Source organism: Pristiophorus japonicus, chromosome 1, assembly GCF_044704955.1.
Source record: "Pristiophorus japonicus isolate sPriJap1 chromosome 1, sPriJap1.hap1, whole genome shotgun sequence".
NCBI lineage: Eukaryota > Metazoa > Chordata > Chondrichthyes > Pristiophoridae > Pristiophorus > Pristiophorus japonicus.
Window position 1 is genome coordinate 13,251,491 of NC_091977.1, and position 22,491 is coordinate 13,273,981.

General features: G+C 46.2%; 1 long non-coding RNA gene across 1 annotated transcript in view; it reads right to left on the reverse strand.

Annotated features, from left to right (window-relative positions):
* Positions 1 to 1,087: 1,087 nt before the first annotated feature.
* LOC139276142 (uncharacterized) overlaps positions 1,088 to 22,491 on the reverse strand; it is an 88,232-nt gene continuing 66,828 nt past the window's right edge. Inside the window, exons 2-4 of the long non-coding RNA XR_011595827.1 lie at positions 7,520 to 7,547; positions 3,740 to 3,801; positions 1,088 to 1,145 (exon numbers count right to left, since the gene is read on the reverse strand). This is a non-coding gene — a long non-coding RNA (uncharacterized lncRNA). The remainder of the gene's footprint in view (positions 1,146 to 3,739; positions 3,802 to 7,519; positions 7,548 to 22,491) is intronic.

Below are 22,491 nucleotides of genomic sequence, written 5' to 3' on the forward strand. Positions count from 1 at the left end.
CTCCTCAGTCACCTGAGAACTCACTTTTAGAGTGGAAGCAAGTCATCCTCGACTCCGAGGGACTGCCTGTGATGATGATGACGATTTCCCTATAACAGGTAGTATCCCAGTGAATCGTGATTATACACTCTCTGAAGCCTCAACTACCCTCACTATAGTGCGGTGCCCAATACTGCACAGTGTACTCTAACTATGGTCATATTAAATAAAGACAGAAAATATCCAGCAGGTCAGGCAGCATCTATGGAGAGAGAAACCGCGTTAACATGATGAAAGCTCATTGACCTGAAACATTAACAGCCTGGTCTGCTGAGTATTTCTAGCATTTTCTATTTCAGATTTCCAGCACCTGTCGTATTTTGCTTTAGTTTATGGCCATATCAAAGTTTTATATAGGCTCGGCATGACCTCTTGGTTTATATATTCTTTGCCTCTTTTGATAAAGCCAGCAGTGTTGCATTGAATGCCTTGTGAATCTGTACCCCAAACGGCCAATGGTGGAGATTTGACTTGCTGTCCTACTGGATTCATCAATAGGCAGTCCCTCGAAATCAAGGAAGACCTGCTTCCACTCCAAAAGTGAGTTCTCAGGTGACTGAGTTGACCTTGAGGTTCCTGACATTCCAGGTCCTGAACTTCATTTTGAAGGGTGGGAGATGCCTGTGCGTGAATTATTTTAACACGGAGTGGCCATTGCACACCAGCTACCACACGGGCTTAGCAGAGCAAGATCTTGGTCCAGTGGCAAGGGGGGGCTAAGGTGACTGGAGACCAGGCACTGCTGTATGAGCCGAGTGGCCTACGGTGGGATGCGGGCCATAAGCTCGGAAACAGTAACTTCAATATAACTCATTCCCAATTCTTTTTCACTACAAAATGGTCAAAAGTCCCAAAACAGAAGAGTACGTGTACCTAAAAACAGTGCACCCCCCCAACTTACTGTGGGACCTATTGGATTACTAGGCCAGTAACATGACCACTCATGTTGGATTGAGCACCCAACAAATGCCATAGCAGAACGATAGAAGCAAGAAGGAATGTAACAGCTAAGCCAGCTCAGCAGGTAGCACTGCTCTTCTTACCTCTGTCTGCACCATTGAGCTTTCTTTTCGTAACGATACTGTAAATGGTTGCAGAGTCCTGCCCTGTAATTCAATCACTTGTTAATGGATTAGATTTTTCCCATTCCCACAGCAGAAAATTAAACTGTCCCTCACCCCTATCACCACCAGTCCCCATTCTTCACCCCTGCTTCACCACCACCCCAGCCTCCATCGCCCCAGTCCCCACCCTCCACCCCTGCTTCACCCCCACCGCCCCAGCCTCCATCGCCCCAGTCCCCACCCTCCACCCCTACCTTCAGCCCCATCGCACACCAGTCCCCACCCCCATCTCCCACTCACAGCACCCCACTCCTGCCACCCTGCCCTCCATTGCCCCAGTCCCCACTCTCCATCCCTCCTTCACCCCCATCGCTCACCCACAGCACCCCACCCCCGCCACCCTACCCTCCATCGCCCCAGTTCCCACCCTCCACCCCACCCACCACCCCTCTTTCACCCCCATCGCCCCAGCCCCCACCCCCCCATCGCCTGCAGTCCCCACCCTCCACTCCCATCGCCCCAGTCCCTACTCCCATTCCCCAGGATACTGATATCACAAGGAACGTGGCTTTTTGAAAATTAATTCTCAGGATTGAGGCATCGCTGGCAAGGCTGGCAATTATTGCCCATCCCTAGTTTGATACAATGGAGTGATTTGTTAGATCACTTCAGATTGTTCCATTACATTTTTGCCTGCCAGTCTTTGACTCAAATTTATGCAGGCCAAGTCCCTCCTCAAGTCACTGAAATTAGCCCTCCTCCAGTTAAGTATTTTTATTCTAGATTGCTCCTTGTCCTTCTCCATAACTAATCTAAATCTTATGATACTGTGATCACTATTCCCCACTGTAAAATTCTCCACTTGACCCACTTCATCCCAAGGTCTACATAACATAAGAAGATAAGAATTAAGAGCAGGAGTAGGCCATTCGGCCCCTCGAGCCTGCTCTGCCATTCAATAAGATCATGGCTGATCTTCTACCTCAACTCCACTTTCCTGCATCATCCCCATATCCCTTGATTCCCTTAATATCCAAAAATCTATCGATCTCTGTCTTGAATATACTCAAAGACTGAGCCTCCACAGCCCTCTGGGGTAGAGAATTCCAAAGATTCACTCTGAGTGAAGAAGTTTCTCCTCATCTCACCCCTTATTCTGATTCAGCAATGCTTCCTTCCTCATTGGGCAGGAAACATGCTGATCTAGAAAATTCTTCTGAACACACTTCAGAAATTCCTCCCATTCTCTTCACACAATCACTGCCTCATTCAATATTGGGATAGTTAAAGTCTCCCATTATCACTACCCTATAGATCTTGTACCTCTCAATAACTTCCTTACAAATCTGCACCTCTATCTCCTTCCCACTATTTGGTGGTCTATAGAATACACCTAGTAATGTAATGGTACCTTATTAATTCTTAACTCTAACCAAATAGATTCTGTCCTTGACCCCTCAAGGACATTCTTTCTTTCTAGCACTGCAATGTTTTCCTTAATCAATACTGCTACGCCTCTTTTTTCCGTCCCTATCTTTCCTGAAAAGCCAGGAATATTAAACATCCAATCCTCCCTTTTTTGAGCCAGGTCTCCGTTATCACTGCTACATCATTTTCCCATGTGGCTATTTTCACCGACACGCTCACCGACCTTATTAACCGCATTTTGTGCGTTTACACACATGCACTCCAAACCTAACTTACACCTCTTTGTATTTTCTATGGTCCCACCCGATTCTGATGTATTTCTAACTCTCACTGTCTCTCCCAGTCCTCTGTGCACCTTGTTTTTAATACCACATCTGGGTGCACAGCCCCCTGCCAAATTAATTTAAACCCTCCCCCACAGCACTAGTTAACCTGCCCAGTTCTGTTCAGGTGCAATCCATCCATCTGGAACAGGCCTCTCCTGCTACAAAACTGTTCCCAATGCCCCGAGAATCTGAAGCCTTCCCTGCTGCACCATGTCTCTAGCCATGCATTAACCTGCCATATCTTCTGATTTCTACTCTCACTAGCGCATGGCCCTGGGAGTAATCCAGAGATTATTACCTTTGAGGTCCTGCTTTTTAACTTCCTCCCGAGCTCCTTAAACTCTGACTGCAGGACCTTAACCCTGTTTCCTCTTCCTCCCTACGTTGTTAGTTCTGTCAGATCCTTCTATTCCTTTCTCCATCGTGCTTATCTCATCTATACTATTCACTTCAACCACTCCCTGTGGTAGTGGGTTCCACATTCTCACCACTCTCTCGGTGCAGCAGTTGCTCCTGAGCTCCCTATTGGATTTATTAGTGACTACCTTATATTTATAGCCCCTAATTCTGGTCGCATCCATAAGTGGCAACGTCTACCCTATCAAACTCCTTTCATAAACATAAAGACCTCTATCAGTCAATCTTCAGCCTTCTCTTTTCTAGAGGGAGGAGAGTAATGAGGATGGAGTTATTAATCCAGGTCTCTGGATTCCTAATCCAGTAACACAAGCACTGCACTACTGTTCCCCTGTGTTATTCTATAAAAGATAAAGCAGCAATGTTCAGGTGCAGGTCATATTACAGATACACCATCTTATCTCAGGTGCAATACAGACTGTTCTCAGCAATGAAAAGAGACACCAATAGGTTGTGCTCCAGTACCTGATGGAGGGAGGGACGGATCCTGGACTCTTTTTGAAGAAGCAGATGAATCATGTGGATGACTAGAAAAATGACAAGGACATAGCTGTTATGCGATGAACATTAATACCTCGATCAGTAAGCTCAGTGAGTAAATGCAGTCTTATGGCATGGAACTATGAGACGTGCAGATCAGGAAGGTCCCAGGATCAGCTATGGCTCAGTTGGTAGCACTTATCCCCGAGTTAGAAGGTTGTAGGTTTAAGTCCCAACTCACGGGCTTGAGAACAACATCGAAGCTGACACTCCCAGTGCAATACTGAGAGTGCTGCAGTGTCGGAGGTACCGGCTTTCAGATATGACATTAATCCAAGGTCCTGTGTGCCCTCTCAGTTAGAAACATAGAAACATAGAAACATAGAAAATAGGTGCAGGAGTAGGCCATTCGGCCCTTCGAGCCTGCACTGCCATTCAATGAGTTCATGGCTGAACATGCAACTTCAGTACCCCATTCCTGCTTTCTCGCCATAACCCTTGATCCCCCGAGTAGTAAGGGCTACATCTAACTCCTTTTTGAATATATTTAGTGAATTGGCCTCAACAACTTTCTGTGGTAGAGAATTTCACATGTTCACCACTCTCTGGGTGAAGAAGTTTCTCCTCATCTCGGTCCTAAATGGCTTACCCCTTATCCTTAGACTGTGACCCCTGGTTCTGGACTTTCCCAACATTGGGAACATTCTTCCTGCATCTAACCTGTCTAAACCCATCAGAATTTTAAACGTTTCTATGAGATCCCCTCTCATTCTTCTGAACTCCAGTGAATACAAGCCCAGTTGATCCAGTCTTTCTCAATATGTCAGTCCCACCATCCCGGAAATCAATCTAGTGAACCTTCGCTGCACTCCCTCAATAGCAAGAATATCCTTCCTCAAGTTAGGAGACCAAAACCGTACGCAATACTCCAGGTGTGGCCTCACCACGGCCCTGTACAACTGTAGTAACACCTCCCTGCCCCTGTACTCAAATCCCCTCGCTATGAAGGCCAACATGCCATTTGCTTTCTTAACCGCCTGCTGTACCTGCATGCCAACCTTCAATGACTGATGTACCATGACACCCAGGTCTCGTTGCACCTCCCCTTTTCCTAATCTGTCACCATTCAGATAATAGTCTGTTTCTCTGTTTTTACCACCAAAGTGGACAACCTCACATTTATCCACATTATCCACAGTTGGATGTAAAAGAACCCATGGCACTATTCGAAGACCAGATAAGTTTTCCCCAGTGTTCTGGCCAATAATTATCCCTCAACTGACACCGATAACAGATCATCTGGCCAGTTATTGTAAGCTATTTGTGAGAGCTTGTTGTGTGCAAATTGCCTACCATATTTCCTACATTACAACAGTGATTATACTTCTAAAATACTTCATTGGCTGTAAAGTGATTATGGGATGTCTTGAGGTGGTGAAAAGTACTATATCAATGCAAATTCTTTAGGTTTGGTCAGTGATCTGCGTTGAGTTAGCCAATCTCACAATGAGCACTGGGAGGAATTTCTACAATTGGTCTCAGGATTATGGGCTTAGGAGGAAAGGGAAAAAAATCAATCAAACAGGGCTGCCACTCCTAGAAAGTGAGAGGATATCGGATGAGGACAGGAACAGGCTTGTCTATGATGCCAATTACCAAGGCTCATGCAGGATGAGCAAACACTTGTAAAATGAAGGAAAACCCAAAGATGTTTTATAAATACATTAGGAGCAGGAGGAAAACGAAATAAAGAGTAGGGCCTATTAGAGACCTTAAAGGTAATCTGTGTGTGGAGGCAGATGAAGTGGGAATGGTTCTCAATGAATATTTTGTGTCTGTTTTCACAAAGGAAAGGGGCGATGCAGACATTGCAATCGGGGAGGAGGAGTGTGAAATATTAGATGAAATAAACATAGTGAGAGAGGAAATATTAAGAGGTTTAGCAGCTTTGAAAGTGGATAAATCCCCAGGCCCAGATGAAATGTATCCCAGGCTGTTAATCCTCTCTGGCACATGTGTGGTGCCAGAGGACTGGAGGACTGCTAACATTGTACCTTTGTTTAAAAAGGGAGAAAGGGATAGACCGAATAATTACAGGCCAGTCAGCCTAACCTCGGTGGTGGGAAAATTATTGGAAAGAATTCTGAGGGACAGGATAAATCTTCATTTAGAAAGACACGGATTAATCAAGGACAGTCAGCATGGATTTGTTCAGGGAAGGTCGTGTCTGGCTAACTTGATTGAATTTTTTGAGGAGTTAACAATGAGGATCAATGAGGGTAGTGCGTTTGAACATGAGAACATAAGAAATAGGAGCAGGAGTAGGCCATTTGGCCCCTCGAGCCTGCTTCGCCATTTAATAAGATCATGGCTGATCTGATGTAGTCTATATGGATTTGGATTTGGTGAAGGCTAACAAGGCAAGGGAATACACATTAAATGGTAGAACAATAAGAATTGTAGTGGAACAAAGGGACCTTGGAGTACATGTCCACAGATCCCTGAAGGTAGCAGGAGGCCAGGTAGATAAGGTGGTGAAGAAGGCATAAGAAATAATTACCTTTATTTGCCGAGATATAGAATACAAGAGCAGGGAGGTTATGCTTGTACAAAACACTACTTAGGCCACAGCTAGAGTACTGCATGCAGTTCGAGTCATCACAGATGTGATTGCACTAGAGAGGGTACAGAGGAGATTTACAAGGATGTTGCCTGGACTGGAGAATTTTAGCTATGAGGAAAGATTGGATAGGCTGGGTTTGTTTTCTTTGGAGCAGAGGAGGCTGAGGGGAGACCTTATTGAGCTGTATAAAATTATGAGGGGCCTAGATAGAGTGGATAGAAAGGACCTATTTCCCTTGGCAGAGGGGTCAACAACCAGGTGGCATAAATTTAAAGTAATTGGTAGGAGGTTTAGAGGGGATTTGAGGGGAATTTTTTTCACCTAGAGGGTGGTGGGGATCTGGAACTCACTGCCTGAAAGGGTGGTAGTGGCAGAAACCCTCACCACATTGAAAAAGTACTTGGATATGCACTTGAAGTGCCGTAACTTATAGGGTTACGGACCAAGAGCTGGAAAGTGGGATTAGGCTGGAAAGCTCTTTGTCGGCTGGCGCGGACACGATGGACTGAAATGGCCTCCCTCCATGCTGTAAATTTTTATGATTGTGTTGGGGTACTTGACAGCCGAGGATTTTATTCTTGATAATGGGATGTTGGGTTCTTGATCATGGGCACAATGGCAGAACGAAGCCCAACCACTTAGAGAAAAAATGGAAGAGAAAAATAATCCAGAGGCTCTCCCAACGGTGTAATGAGTGGATTGATCACGTGATGTGGTATTGACTTAAAAGGACCCAAATTCAAACCCTGGTCAGTAGTCAGCAGCATGGGAGTTACACTCGACCCCTGGCTACAGAAACCAAGGGAATGGGGAGGGAATCAGACAGGATTCCCATTCCAGATTGGCATCCAACTGTAGAAGAAGCACGTTGGGTCATCTGATGAGAGGACTATCAGATTGGGTTATGATAAGTCTCATGGTTGAATAATCCTGATAACAGAAAACTCATGGATACATTCCAGCTTTTCCCACACCAGGACGCCAAGACGACTATTCCTTATCGATAAATCTTAGCGCACCTCTCAACAAATAGTTTTTAGAATCTGCCTCTAACTGTCAACATAATAGAAAATGTTGGGCATATTTTGAAAAATCACTTTGATTGTTTGAGAATGACCAAAAGGAGATGATGGTTTCCTTACCTTGGTCTACGTTGAGTCTCCAGCAAACCTGAATAAATCAAAAAGGAAAAGGTAAATTTAACCTGAACGACATTTGGCACAGTGGAAATTAGGAACTCTCACGATAAAAAGCTGAGAATGCTGGGTAATAGTATCAAGGGATATGGAGCTAAGGCTGGTAAATGGAGTTGAGGTACAGAGCAGCCATGATCTGATTGAATGGTGGGACAGACTCGAGGGGCTGAATGGCCTCCTCTAATTGAATGGTGGGACAGACTCGAGGGGCTGAATGGCCTCCTCTAATTGAATGGTGGGACAGACTCGAGGGGCTGAATGGCCTTCTCTAATTGAATGGTGGGACAGACTCGAGGGGCTGAATGGCCTCCTCTAATTGAATGGTGGGACAGACTCGAGGGGCTAAATGGCCTCCTCTAATTGAATGGTGGGACAGACTCGAGGGGCTGAATGGCCTTCTCTAATTGAATGGTCGGACAGGCTCGAGGGGCTGAATGGCCTTCTCTAATTGAATAGAGGAACAGGCTCGAGGGGCTGAATGGCCTACTCCTGTTTTTACGTTCCTATATTACATCAGCCAGTAGATGTCAGATTGTGGTTTGAAATACTTTCACCAAGTAAGGAAGATGGAAAATTACGAAAGGTGTACAGTAACTGGTTCAAAGTCAGTCAGCAAGTCTGCTCAACATTAAAGACAGCACCAAACACCTCAGTATCATCTGTTGTCACGCAAAACAAGACACAGGAACTGTTAAGGATTGCAGCTCTTTCAGTTTGTGGGCCACTCTAATATATCAAACACATCTACATTGCTATTATTTAACTCTAAGCAGGTTGACCACACCATAAGAACATAAGAAATAGGAGCAGGAGTAGGCCATACGGCCCCTCGAGCCTGCTCCGTCATTTAATACGATCATGGCTGATCCGATCATGGACTCAGATCCACTTCCCTGACTGCTCCCCATAACCCCTAAATACCTTATCCATTAAGAAACTGTCTATCTCTGTCTTAAATTTATTCAATGTCCCAGCTTCCACAGCTCTCTGGGGCAGAGAATTCCACATATTTACAACCCTCTGAGAGAAGAAATTCCTCCTCATCTCAGCTTTAAATGGGCGGCCCCTTATTCTAGAGAGGAAAATTGGACAAGGTGTAATCACACGGTGGTCAAGGAACTTCCCCACTTTCCTTCCATGTCCTCCTCGTCAGGTGATTCTCGGCACCCGAGGGCAACAGCAATACTGGAATATCGAGCAACACTCAACAGGTTAATGACTTGGAAGAAGGGACTGAGTGTAATGTAGCCAAGTTTGCTGATGATACAAAGATGGGAGGAAAAGCAATGTGTGAGGAGGACACAACAAATCTGTGAAAGGAAATAGACAGGCTAAGTGAGTGGGCAAAAATTTGGTAGATAGAGTATAATGTTGGAAAGTGTGAGATCATGCACTTCGGCAGAAAAAAATCAAAGCGCAGGTTATTATTTAAATGGAGAAAAATAGCAAAGTGCTGCAGTACAGCGGGACCTGGGGGTACTTGTGCATGAGTATAAAAGCAAGGAAGTCTTGCTACAGTTATACAGGGTATTGGTGAGGCCACACCTGGAATACTGCGTGCACTTTTGGTTTCCATATTTAAGAAGAATATACTTGCTTTGGAGGCAGTTCAGAGATGAGGGGATTGACTTATAAGGAACGGTTGAGTAGGTTACGTAGAAACATAGAAACATAGAAACATAAACAATAGATGCAGGAGTCTGCCATTCAGCCCTTCGAGCCTGCACCACCATACAATATGATCATGGCTGATCATGCAACTGCAGTTCTCCATTCCTGCTTTCTCTCCATACCCCTTGATCCCTTTAGCCGTAAGGGCCACATCTAACTCCCTTTTGAATATATCTAACGAACTGGCCTCAACAACTTTCTGTGGTAGAGAATTCCACAGGTTCACAATTCTCGGAGTGAAGAAGTTTCTCCTCATCTCGGTCCTAAATGGTTTACCCCTTATCCTTAGATTTTGACCCCTGGTTCTGGACTTCTCCAATATCGGGAACATTCTTCCTGCATCTAACCAGTCCAATCCCGTCACAATTTTATATGTTTCTATGAGATCCCCTCTCATTCTCCTAAATTCCAGTGAATACAGGCCCAGTCGATCCAGTCTCTCCTCATATGTCAGCCCTGCCATCCCGGGAATCAGTCTGGTGAACTCCCTCAGTAGCAAGAACATCCTTCCTCAGATTAGGAGACCAAAACTGTACTCAATATTCAAGGTGTGGTCTCACCAAGGTCCTGTACCACTGTAGTAAGACCTCCCGCTCCTATACTCAAATCCACTCGCTATGAAGGCCAACATGTCATTTGCCTTCTTCACCGCTTGCTGTACCTGCATGCCAACTTTCAATGATTGATGTACCATGACACCCAGATCTCGTTGCACCTTCACTTTTCCTAATATTCTGCCTTCCTGTTTTTGCCACCAAAGTGGATAACCTCACATTTATCTACATTATACTGCATCTGCCATGCATTTGCCCACTCACCCTGTTGATATGAATTCTTTTCCCTCAATCTGTCTCAGCGAAAACACTGACATGAACACCAAGTTACTTTGAGTTATACTTTATTAATGTGACATCGATGCTGGCTTGTCTTAGCAAAGGAACACCGACTCTCTGGGAGTTCGTTGACTTACAAAGACAAGCAAGGTTTTAGTGCATACACACGGTAGTTATACATTTTCCAAGCGGCTCATGCATAAAGGATTCATCCAATCATTTTCCTCCGTACTTCATTCTGGGCCAATAGGGCTTTTCTGCTGCACATGGTCGGCAGACACAGCCCGCCTCACTTTAGTTCCCTCCCCCTCTGCATTCGAGACTATGTTTACAATATATCAGTACTGCACCATCTGATTCTGCGACACCGTCCTTATCCTGTTATCTGCACCACATTTTTAGCTGATTCACGCTGACTTAGCACCCCAGCTGGTGACCACGGTCTGTGGAAGCATGGCATGTTTTTATGTTCAATCCTTTATATATATTTTACATTCTTTCAATATCCCTCTACACTTTCTCACATTCCCAACCCAACCTGTCCAAGTCATCCTGCAGCCTCTTAGCATCCTCCTCACAGCTCAAACTGCCACCCAGCTTAGTGTCATCTGCAAACTTGGAGATATTACATTCAATTCCTTTATCTAAATCATTAATGTATATTGTAAATAGCTGGGGTCCCAGCAATGAACCTTGCGGTACCCCACTAGTCACTGCCTGCCATTCTGAAAAGGACCCGTTTATCCTGACTCTCTTCTTCCTGTCTGCCAACGTATTCTCTATCCATGTCAATACATTACCCCCAATACCATGTGCTTTAATTTTGCACACTAATCTCTTGTGTGGGGCCTTGTGAAAAGCCTTTTGGAAGTCTAAATACACCACACCCACTGGTTCTCCCTTGTCCTCAAAAAATTCTAGAAAATTTGTCAAGCATGATTTCCCTTTCATAAATCCACGCTGACTTGGACCGATCCTGCCACTGCTTTCCAAATGCACTGCTATTACATCGTTAATCATTGATTCCAACATTTTCCCCACTACCGCTGTCAGGCTAACTGGTCTATAATTCCCTGCTTTCTCTCTCCCTCCTTTTTTTGAAAAGTGGGGTTACATAAGCTACCCTCCAATCCATAGGAACTGATCAGAGTCTATAGAATGTTGGAAAATGACCGCCTATTTCTAGGGCCATTTCCTTAAGTACTCTGGGATGCAGATTATCAGGCCCTGGCGATTTATCGGCCATCAATCCCATCAATTTCCCTAACACAATTTCCTGACTAATAAGGATTTCCTTCAGTTCCTCTTTCTCGCTAGACCCTCGGTCCTCTAGTATTTCCGGAAGATTATTTGCGTCTTCCTTAGTGAAGACAGAACCAAAGTATTTGTTCAATTGGTCTGCCATTTCTTTGTTCCCCATTATAAATTCACCTGAATCCGACTGCAAGGGACCAACATAGAAACATAGAAACATAGAAAATAGGTGCAGGAGTAGGCCATTCAGCCCTTTGAGCCTGCACCACCATTCAATAAGATCATGGCAGTTCATTCCCTCAGTACCCCTTTCCTGCTTTCTCTCCATACCCCTTGATCCCTTTAGCCGTAAGGGCCATATCTAACTCCCTCTTGAATATATCCAATGAACTGACATCAACAACTCTCTGGGGTAGGGAATTCCACAGTTTAACAACTCTCTGAGTGAAGAAGTTTCTCCTCATCTCAGTCCTAAATGGCTTACCCCTTATCCTTAGACTGTGTCCCCTGGTTCCGGAGTTCCCCAACATTGGGAACATTCTTCCTGAATCTAACCTGTCCAGTCCCGTCAGAATTTTATATGTTTCTATGGGATCCCCTCTCATCCTTCTAAACTCCAGTGAATACAGGCCCAGTTGATCCTTTATCTCCTCATGTGTCAACCCTGCCATCCTGGAAATCAGTCTGGTGAACCTTTGCTGCACTCCCTCAATAGCAAGAATGTCCTTCCTCAGATTGGGAGACCAAAACTGAACACAATATTCCAGGTGAGGCCTCACTAAGGCCCTGTACAACTGCAGTAAGACTTCTCTGCTCCTATTCTACCATATTATGGTCACTCTTCCCCAAGGGGCCTCGCACAACAATCCTCTCTCATTACACAAGACACAGTCTAGATGGCCAGCTCTCTAGCTGGTTCCTCGACATAATGGTCGAGAAAACCATCCCTTATGCACTCCAGGAAATCCTCCTCCACCATATTGCTACCAGTTCGGTTAGCCCAATCTATATGTAGATTAAAGTCACCCATGACTGATGTACCTTTATTGCACGCATCCCTAATTCCCTGTTTGATGCCATCCCCAACCTCACTACTACTGTTTGGTGGTCTGTATATAACTCCCACTGCCCTTTGGTTTTCCGCAACTCTACCCATCCAAGCTAATGTCCTTCCTTACTGTTGCGTTAATCTCCTCTTTAACCAGCAACGCTACCCCACCTCCTTTTCCTTTCTGTCTATCCTTCCTTAATATTGAATACCCCTGGATGTTGAGTTCCCAGCCTTGGTCACCCTGGAGCCATGTATCCGTAATCTCAATTACATCATATCCATTAACAGCTATCTGCGCAGTTAATTCATCCACCTAGTTCCGAATGCTCCTCGCATTGAGACACAGAGCATTCAGGCTTGTTTTTTTAACACTCTTTGCCCTTTTAGAATTATGTTGTAATGTGTCCCTTTTGATTTTTACCTTTGATTTCTCTGCCCTCCATTTTTCCTCATCTCCTTTCTACCTTTTGCTTCTGCCCCCATTTTACTTCCCTCTGTCTCCCTGCATGGATTCCCACCCCCCTGCCATATTAGTTTAAACCCTCCCCAACAGCACTAGCAAACACTCCCCCTGGGACATCGGTTCCGGTCCTGCCCAGGTGCAGACCGTCCGGTTTGTACTGGTCCCATCTCCCCCAGAACCAGTTCCAATGTCCCAGGAATTTGAATCCACCCCTCTTGCATCATTCCTCAAGCTACGTATTCGTCTTAACTATCCTGCTATTTCTACTCTGACTAGCACGTGGCACTGGTAGCAATCCTGTGATTACTACCTTTGAGATCCTACTTTTTAATTTAACTCCTAGCAGCCTAAATTCAGCTGGTAGGACCTTATCCCTATTTTTACCAATATCGTTGGTACCTATATGCGCCATGACAACTGGCTGTTCACCCTCCCCTTCCAGAACCCCTGCAGTCGCTCCAAGACACCCTTGACCCTTGCACCAGGGAGGCAAATACCATCCTGGAGTCTCGATTGCAGCCGCAGAAACGCCTATCTATTCCCCTTACAATAGAATCCCCAACCACTATAGCTGCCCCACTCTTTTTCCTGCCCTCCTGTGCAGTAGAGCCACTCATGGTGCCATGAACTTGGCTGCTGCTGCCTTCCCCTGATGAGCCATCTCCCCCAACAGTACCCAAAATGATGTATCTGTTTTGGAGCAGATGGCCGCAAGGGACCCCTGCACTGCCTTCCTACTCCTGCTCTGCCTGATGGTCACTCATTCCCTATCTGTCTTTGTAACCTTTATCTGCGGCTGGGCCTCTACTCATTGGAATTCAGAAGAATGAGAGGTAATCTTATCGAATCGTGTAAGATTATGAGGAGGCTTGACAAGGTGGATGCAGAGAGAATGTTTCCACTGATGGGGGAGACTAGAACTAGGGGGCATAATCTTAGAATAAGGGGCCGCCCATTTAAAATTGAGATGAGGAGGAATTACTTCTCTCAGAGGGTTGTAAGTCTGTGGAATTCGCTGCCTCAGAGAGCTGTGGAAGCCGGGACATTGAATAAATTTAAGACAGAGATAGACAGTTTCGTAACCAATAAGGGAATAAGGGGTTATGGGGAGCGGGCAGGGAAGTGGAGCTGAGTCCATGATCGGATCAGCATGATCGTATTAAATGGCGGAGCAGGCTCAAGGGGCCTACTCCTGCTCCTATTTCTTATATTCGTATGTCCTTAATTGCATTAATATAGCCTCTTTCTCCACCTTGCGATGTCCCAGAGGGCTTCACAGCCAATGAAGTACTATTGAAGTGTAGTCATTGTTGTAATGTCGGAAACATGGCAGCCAGTGTATGCACAGCAAGATCCCACAAACAGCATTGCGATAAATGACCAGATAAATATGTTTTTTAGTGATGTTGGTTGAGGCAGAAATATTGGTCTGAATGCAAGGAAGAATGCTTCTGTTCTTCGAAAAGTGCCATGCGATATATTATGTTCATCTGAGCGGGCAGACGGGTACTCAGTTCCTCGTCTCATCTGAAAGATGGCACCTTGGCAATTGAGCACTCCCTCAGTGCCAGCCTGGATTTTGTGCTCAAGTCTCTGGAGGGAGCTTTGAAGCAGCAGGCTCTGTGCCATTCTACCGAGACCTAGTGATATCTGCAGCCACGGTGTGTCTTGAACCCACGACCTTCTGACTCAGAGGCAAGAGTGTTGCCGATCTTAGCCACGGGTGACACCGGAAGAGTCAGGGTCACTAGGAATGTGAATGAACGTTAGTCGGTACCTGTACAAAATCCTTTGCTTCTCCAGATGAAGCAGGCGATGGCAATCAGGATCATCAGGGCCAACAGAAGAAGGATGACTGTCAGCCATGTTGGGCTAACCGGCTGGGACGCTGTAAAACAGAGGGTGCAATAAGCTTTCTCAGTCGCTGCACACCGACTGCTCTTCAGGAGCTATCTCCTCCGTGTCTTCCCATAGACTCTCAACCGAAATACTTTAGCATCTATTATTAATCTACATCTTTGACTTTTAACAACTTTTAGAAACTTTTTAAATTGGGGAAACTTTTATAATCTATTATTGATTTACATCTTTGATTTTTAACAAATCTTAGAAACTTTTTAAAACTTCTTAACAACTTTTCGAAACTTTTGAAATAAATTGGGAACCTTTACCAACGTTTAACTTTTAAAGTAACTTTGGAAGACACCCACCTAATGCCTGCCCCCCAACCAAGCCTTGGGCCATCCACCATCAATGGCACTACTCGGCACTGAGCTTGCGGCCAACACTTTGCCGTCGGCAATTAAGCTTATCGAGCTGTGCCTGGTCTCCAATTGTCTTGGACCCCCTTGCCACTGGACCAAGACCTTGTTCAGCTAAGCCCGTGTGGTTGCTGGTGTGCTGCAGCCACCCCACGTTAAAAAGACTCACGCACAGGCATCTTCCACTTCGTCAATATGAATTTCAGGACCTGGAACGTCAGGACCCTCATGGACAATTCCAACAGCAACAGGCCAAAATGCCGCACCGCCATAGTTGCCCGGGAACTCAGACGTTTTGAAATTGACATCACTGCCCTAAGCGAGACCCGGCAGGCAGGGGAAGGCCAGTTGAAGGAACATGGTGGAGGTTACACCTTTCTTCTGGAAAGAGAAACCAGAGGCAGAACGCTGCCTTCATGGAGTTGGCTTTGCCGTGAAGAATGAGCTGGTCGACCGCCTCAAAGACTCCCCCTGTGGGGTTAACGAACGCCTCATGACTCTCCGTATCACCCTATCTCGGAACCAATGTGCCACAATCATCAGTGCGTACGCCTCAACACTCGATGCAATGGATGAGGTTAAAGAGGGTTTTTATTCCAATCTCGAGACATCCTTGTCCCGCGTCCCCATGGGCGACAATTTGATCCTCCTGGGTGATTTTAATGCTAGGGTTGGCAAAGACACAGTCCTCTGGGGAGGCGTGATTGGCAGAGAGGGGGTATGGAAAGCCAACTCCAGCGGTACCCTACTCCTGACAAAATGTATAGAACACGAACTCCTCATCACCAACACCCTGTTCCACCAGAGGGACAAATACAAGGCATCGTGGCAACACTCTCGCTCCAAACATTGGCACCTGCTCAACTACGTCATCGTCCGAGCCAGGGATCGCAAGGATGTGCGGATCACCCGCGCCGTGAAGGAGCTGACAACTGCTGGATCAACCATCGCCTAATCCGATCCATCGTCAACATTAACATTGCCCCAAAGCAGAGGGGACAGCAGAAGCAGCTCCACAGAAAAGTTAATGCCGGGGCATTTAGAGACCCAGCTAACAGAGCCCTATACAGCCAGCGCCTCACAGCCAATCTGGCGTGCCTTGATGACCCTGAGAGGCTGAATGCCCACAGCGCTTGGTCTGCCCTCCAGGCCTCTATAACCAGTGCCTGTGAAGAGACACTTGGTCACTCAACCAGAAAACATCAGGAGTGGTTTGATGAAAATGATCAGGAGATCGAAGAACTAATAGATCGCAAGTACAAAGCATTTCTGAGCCTCAAGCAACATCCCAACTTGGGAGCTGCAAAACAACATTACAGACGGCTCAAGGCTCAGGTCCAACAAAAAACTCGGGACCTAAAGGACAGGTGGTGGATGGAGAAAGCACAAGAGATACAACAACTGGTCAACAGCCATGAAATGCGAGGATTCTTCGCTGCAGTCAAGGCCACCTACGGTCCAAACTCCCAAGGCCCCCCCACTCCTGGCCAAGAACAGGGAAACACTTATCAAGGACACCGAGGCTGTCAGGGCCCGATGGAAGGAGCACTTTGAAGATCTCCACAATCGACACTCTGCCTTTGACTCGAGTGTTCTCGACTCCATCCTGCAGCATGCGACCCGCCACCAACTCAGTGAAACTCCAACGTTGCACGAGATAGGCAAAGCCATAAAACAGCTCAAGAATAACAAGGCTACGGGTGCGGATGGAATCCCTGCTGAGGCGCTAAAATATGGTGGAGAGGCGCTGTTGGCGCGAATACATGACCGCATCTCTCTCATCTGGAGGGAGGAGAGCATGCCGGGAGATCTCAGAGATGCAGTGATTGTGACCATTTTTTAAAAAGGGGACAAGTCCGACTGTGGCAACTACAGGGGAATCTCCCTGTTGTCAGCCACTGGGAAAGTTGTCGCTCGAGTTCTCCTCAATCGTCTTCTCCCTGTAGCAGAAGAGCACCTCCCGGAATCACAATGCAGATTTCGCCCACGACGGGTCATAACAGACATGATCTTTGCAGCGCGACAGCTGCAGGAAAAATGCAGGGAGCAGCGCCAGCCCTGATACATAGCCTTTTTCGATCTTACAAAGGCCTTGACTCTGTCAACCGTGAGGGTCTATGGAGCATCCTCCTCCGTTTCGGATGCCCCCAAAAGTTTGTCAACATCCTTCGCCTGCTCCACGATGACATGCAGGCCGTGATCCTTACCAACGGATCCATTACAGACCCAATCCATGTCCGGATCGGGGTCAAACAGGGCTGCGCTATCGCCCCAACGCTCTTCTCAATCTTCCTCACCGCCATGCTCCACCTCACAATCAACAAACTCCCCGCTGGAGTGGAGTAAACTACAGAACCAGTGGGAAGCTGTTTAACCTACGCCACCTCCAGGCCAGGTCAAAATCACCCCGACCTCTGTCGTTGAGCTGCAGTATGCGGACGACGCCTGTGTCTGTGCACATTCAGAGGCTGAACTCCAGGATATAGTCAATGTATTCACTGAGGCATATGAAAGCATGGTTCTTACGCTTAAAAAGGAGTTAGATGAAGTCCTTACTACTAGGGGGTATGGCGAGAAAGCAGGAATGGGGTACTGAAGTTGCATGTTCAGCCATGAACTCATTGAATGGCGTGCAGGCTAGAAGGGCCGAATGGCCTACTCCTGCACCTATTTTCTATGTTTCTATGTTTCTATGTAACACAAAGGTCCTCCACCAGCCTGTCACTGCTACACAGCACTGCCCTCCAGTCATCAATATCCATGATGCGGCCCTGGACAACGTGGACATTTCCCATATCTCGGGAGCCTTTTATCAACAAAGGTAGACATTGATGCAGAGATTCAGCATCGCCTCCAGTGCGCCAATGCAGCCTTCGGCCGTCTGAGGAAAAGAGTGTTTGAAGAACAGGCCCTCAAATCTACCATATCTACTCATGATTTACAGGTCTGTAGTAATACCCGCCCTCCTGTATGGATCTGAGACATGGACGATGTATAGAAGGCACCTCAAGTTGCTGGAGATATATCACTAACGATGTCTCCGCAAGATTCTGCAAATCCCCTGGGAGGACAGGCGCACCAACATCAGTGTCCTCGACCAGGCTAACATCCCCAGTATTGAAGCACTGACCACACTCGATCAGCTTCGCTGGGCAGGCCACATAGTACACACGAGACTCCCTAAGCAAATGCTTTATGTGGAGCTCCTTCATGGTAAACCAAAGGAGGACAGCGGAAACGTTATAGGGACACGCTCAAAGCCTCGCTGATAAAGTGCGACATCACCACTGACACCTGGGAGACCCTGGCCGAAGACCACCTGAGGAGCTCTTCGAGTCTCAACGCAAAGAGCATGAAGAGGCCAGGCGCAGGCAGCGGCAGGAGTGCGCGGCAAACCAGCCCTACCGACCCCTTCCCCCGACGAATGTCTGTCCCACCTCTAACAGGGTCTGTGGCTCTCGTATCGGACTGTTGAGCCATCAAATAACTCACTTTGGGAGCGGAAGCAAGTCTTCCTCGATTCCGAGGGACTGCCTATGATGATGATGATGATGTCTTCCCATAGTCATAGCATTCACGGCACACAAGGAGGCCATTCAGTCCATTGCACCCATGCTAGCTCTTCAACTGAAGCCTTTTACTCTACCCCTATTTCCCTGCCCTTTCCACTTATCCTTTTATATTGTTCCTTTATAAATACTTATCCAATTTCCTTCTAAGTGACAGTATAGTCTCTGCCTCAGTGGCCACTTACGGTAACGCATTCCATGTTCCAATAACCCGCCTCGAGTTCCCCCTTCATTATTCTCATCATGAAGTGTAGTCTAAGCCCTTTGTTACCAATTCGCCAATCGTGCAACATAACCTTTCAAAACATTTCATCATTCTGAAAAGCTCGATTACGTTCCCACTTAATCTTCGCCATTCCTGTGAGAAAATATCCGTTGGTTTAAAGCCTTTCCTGTTCCAGTCTCATGCTACAGAACTTTTGTCAAACCCTTTCTATGGTCCTGAATCCTTCCTTTAATGGGGTGTCCAGAATTGTATGCAATATTTCAACTGGGTGTAACCAACGTCTTCTGCAAATTCATCATTGCTGTAATGTCACAGCCAGTGGCTCAGTTGGTAACACCCTCACCACTGAGCCAGAGATTGTGAGTTCAAATCCCACTCCAAAGACTTGAACCCATGACCTGGTACTGCACTGTCAGAGGTGGCATCTTTTAGATGAGTTGTTAAAGCAAGATCCCATCTGCCCTCTCAGCCGAACATAAAAGATCCCAAGGCACTACTTCGAAGAAAAGCAGTGGAGTTCTCCCCGGTGTCCTGGCCAATATTTATCTCTCAACCAACATCATTAGGATCCAAGGGATAGTGGATGCATTGGTTGTAATTCACCAAAACTCCGTGGATTCTGGGGAGGTCCCAGCAGATTGGAAAACTGCAAATGTAACCCCCCTATTTAAAAAAGGAGGTAAACAAAAAGCAGGAAACTCTAGACCAGTTAGCCTGACATCTGTGGTTGGGAAAATAATGGAGTATATTATTAAAGAAACAGTAGCAGGACATTTGGAAAAGCATAATTCGGTCAGGCAGAGTCAGCATGGTTTTATGAAGGGGAAGTCATGTTTGACAAATTTGCTGGAATTCTTTGAGGATGTAACGAACAGGGTGGATAAAGGGGAACCAGTGGATGTGGTGTATTTGGACTTCCAGAAGGCATTTGACAAGGTGTCACATAAAAGGTTACTGCACAAGATAAAAGTTCACGGGGTTGGGGGTAATATATTAGCATGTATAGAGGATTGGCTAACTAACAGAAAACAGAGAGTTGGGATAAATGGTTCATTCTCGGGTTGGCAACCAGTAACTAGTGGGGTGCCGCAGGGATCAGTGCTGGGACCCCAACTTTTTACAATCTATATTAACGACTTAGAAGAAGGGACCGAGTGTAACGTAGCCAAGTTTGTTGACGATACAAAGATGGGAGGAAAAGCAATGTGTGAGGAGGACACAAAAAATCTGCAAAAGGACATAGACAGGCTAAGTTGGTGGGCGAAAATTTGGCAGATGGACTATAATGTTGGAAAGTGTGAGGTCATGCACTTCAGGAAAAAAATCAAAGAGCAAGTTATTATTTAAATGGAGAAAGATTGCAAAGTGCCACAGTACAGCGGGACCTGGGGGTACTTGTGCATGAAACACAAAAGGTTAGTATGCAGGTACAGCAAGTGATCAGGAAGGCCAATGGAATCTTGGCCTTTATTGCAAAGGAAATAGAATATAAAAGCAGGGAAGTCTTGCTGCAGTTACACAGGGTATTGGTGAGGCCACACCTGGAATACTGCGTGCAGTTTTGGTTTCCATATTTACGAAAGGATATACTTGCTTTGGAGGCAGTTCAGAGAAGGTTCACTAGGTTGATTCCGGAGATGAAGGGGTTGACTTATGAGGAAAGGTTGAGTCGGTTGGGCCTCTACTCATTGGAATTCAGAAGAATGAGCGATGATGTTATCGAAACGTATAAGATTATGAGGGGGCTTGACAGGGTGGATGCAGAGAGGATGTTTCCACACAGGAGACACTAGAACTAGGAGGCATAATCTTAGAATAGGGGGCCGCCCATTTAAAACTGAGAAGAGGAGGAATTTCTTCTCTCAGAGGGTTGTAAATTTGTGGAATTCACTGCCTCAGAGAGCTGTGGAAGCTGGGTCATTGAATAAATTTAAGACCGAGATAGACATTTTCTTAACCGATAAGGAAATAAGGGGTTATGCGAGCGGGCAGGAAAGTGGACCTGAGTCCATGATCGGATCAGCCATGATCATATTAAATGGCAGAGCAGGCTCGAGGGGCCGTATTGCCTACTCCTGCTCCTATTTCTTATGTTGTTATTAAAACAGATTATCTGGTCATTTTCACATTTTTGAGCTTGCTGTGCGCAAATTGGCAGGACTGTTTCCCATATTACAACAGCGACTGCACTTCAAAAAGTACTTCATTGGCTGTAAAGTGCTTTGGGACTTCTGGTGGTCGTGAAAGGCGGTATATAAATGCATGCCTTTCTTTCATAGAATCATAGAATGATACAGCACAGAGGGAAGCCATTCAACCCATCGCGTCCGTGCTGGCTCTTTGAAGAGCCATCCAATTAGTCCCACTCCCTGCTCTGTCCGCATAGCCCTGCAATTTTTTTCCTTTCAAGTGTTTCTGCAATTTCCTTCTGAAAGTTATTATTGACTCTGCTACCATCACCCAGTTCATTTCAGATCACAACAACTCGCTGTGTATAAAAATGTTTCCTCACTGTAATGTATTTGTTTCATGAGTTATTTGCTTAAGAATTCATAGCAACACATTGCTATTAAGAATTAGTTGGTTTATTAACAAAGGTTTAACATCAAACTCATAATTTAACACAATACTCCAGCTGAGGGCAGAGCAGTGTTTTATAAAGGTTTAGAATAGTTTCCTTGCTTTTGTACTCTATGGGGGAGAAGTTTGATAGTGCTAACTTTTTAAATTTAGAAAATTTAGCGCTAGGCACAAAGGATTCTGAAGTTCTTTTAAATTGGGCTTTAGCGCCCCAGGAAGCGGGGGTGGGGCAGTGAATCAAGTGCTACTGACCACAGTGGGATGCTACAAAGGTGCTAACACCAGAGAGCTACCCAATTTCAGGTGGCTTGCATTCAGCAATCATCCTTCAATCTTTCACACTGGCTCATTCCAGCTCTTAAAGGGGAGGTTCTATCAAGCTGCCCATTTTCACCATTCCTGAATCTGAAGTCTACGTGAGACCAAATGAAAGATCTCATGGCTATGGCTGCTCCCAATCCAAATCTAAGGGAGAGAGCTCGTTGGTTCAATGACGCTGCATTGGAGGTGTTGATGACAACAGTGGAACAAAGGAGAGAAGCGCTGTTCCCGGCCAGTGGAATGAGGTGCTCAGGGCAATGTGGAGGGAAGTGGCAGAGGCGGTCTCAGCCGGCACTGTTGTGCAACGCAGCCTCACACCGTGCCAGAAGAAATTCAACGACCTCAGTTGGGTGGTCAAGGTGAGTACATGCTTCAACAGCTCCAACATACCGGCATCTGAACCTCTGTCTGTGTACACCGCACAAAGCACCAACCCCCCACCATTCACCCATCGAACACCCATCTGCATCTACTCAAACTCACATCCTGACCTCACGCCTTGCCGATATTCACAGCTATTCAACGATGGCAGATATATCTCCCAGACACATAGCTGGACTCTGACTCAGAAACATTCCTTTATTTTGCAGGCCAAGGTGGCCCACAATAGGAAGGAGCAGCAGAGGACAGACGGGGGGTGAACCTCAGCTCCAGCAGCTCTCAGACCCTGAAGAGTGAGTGCTACAGCC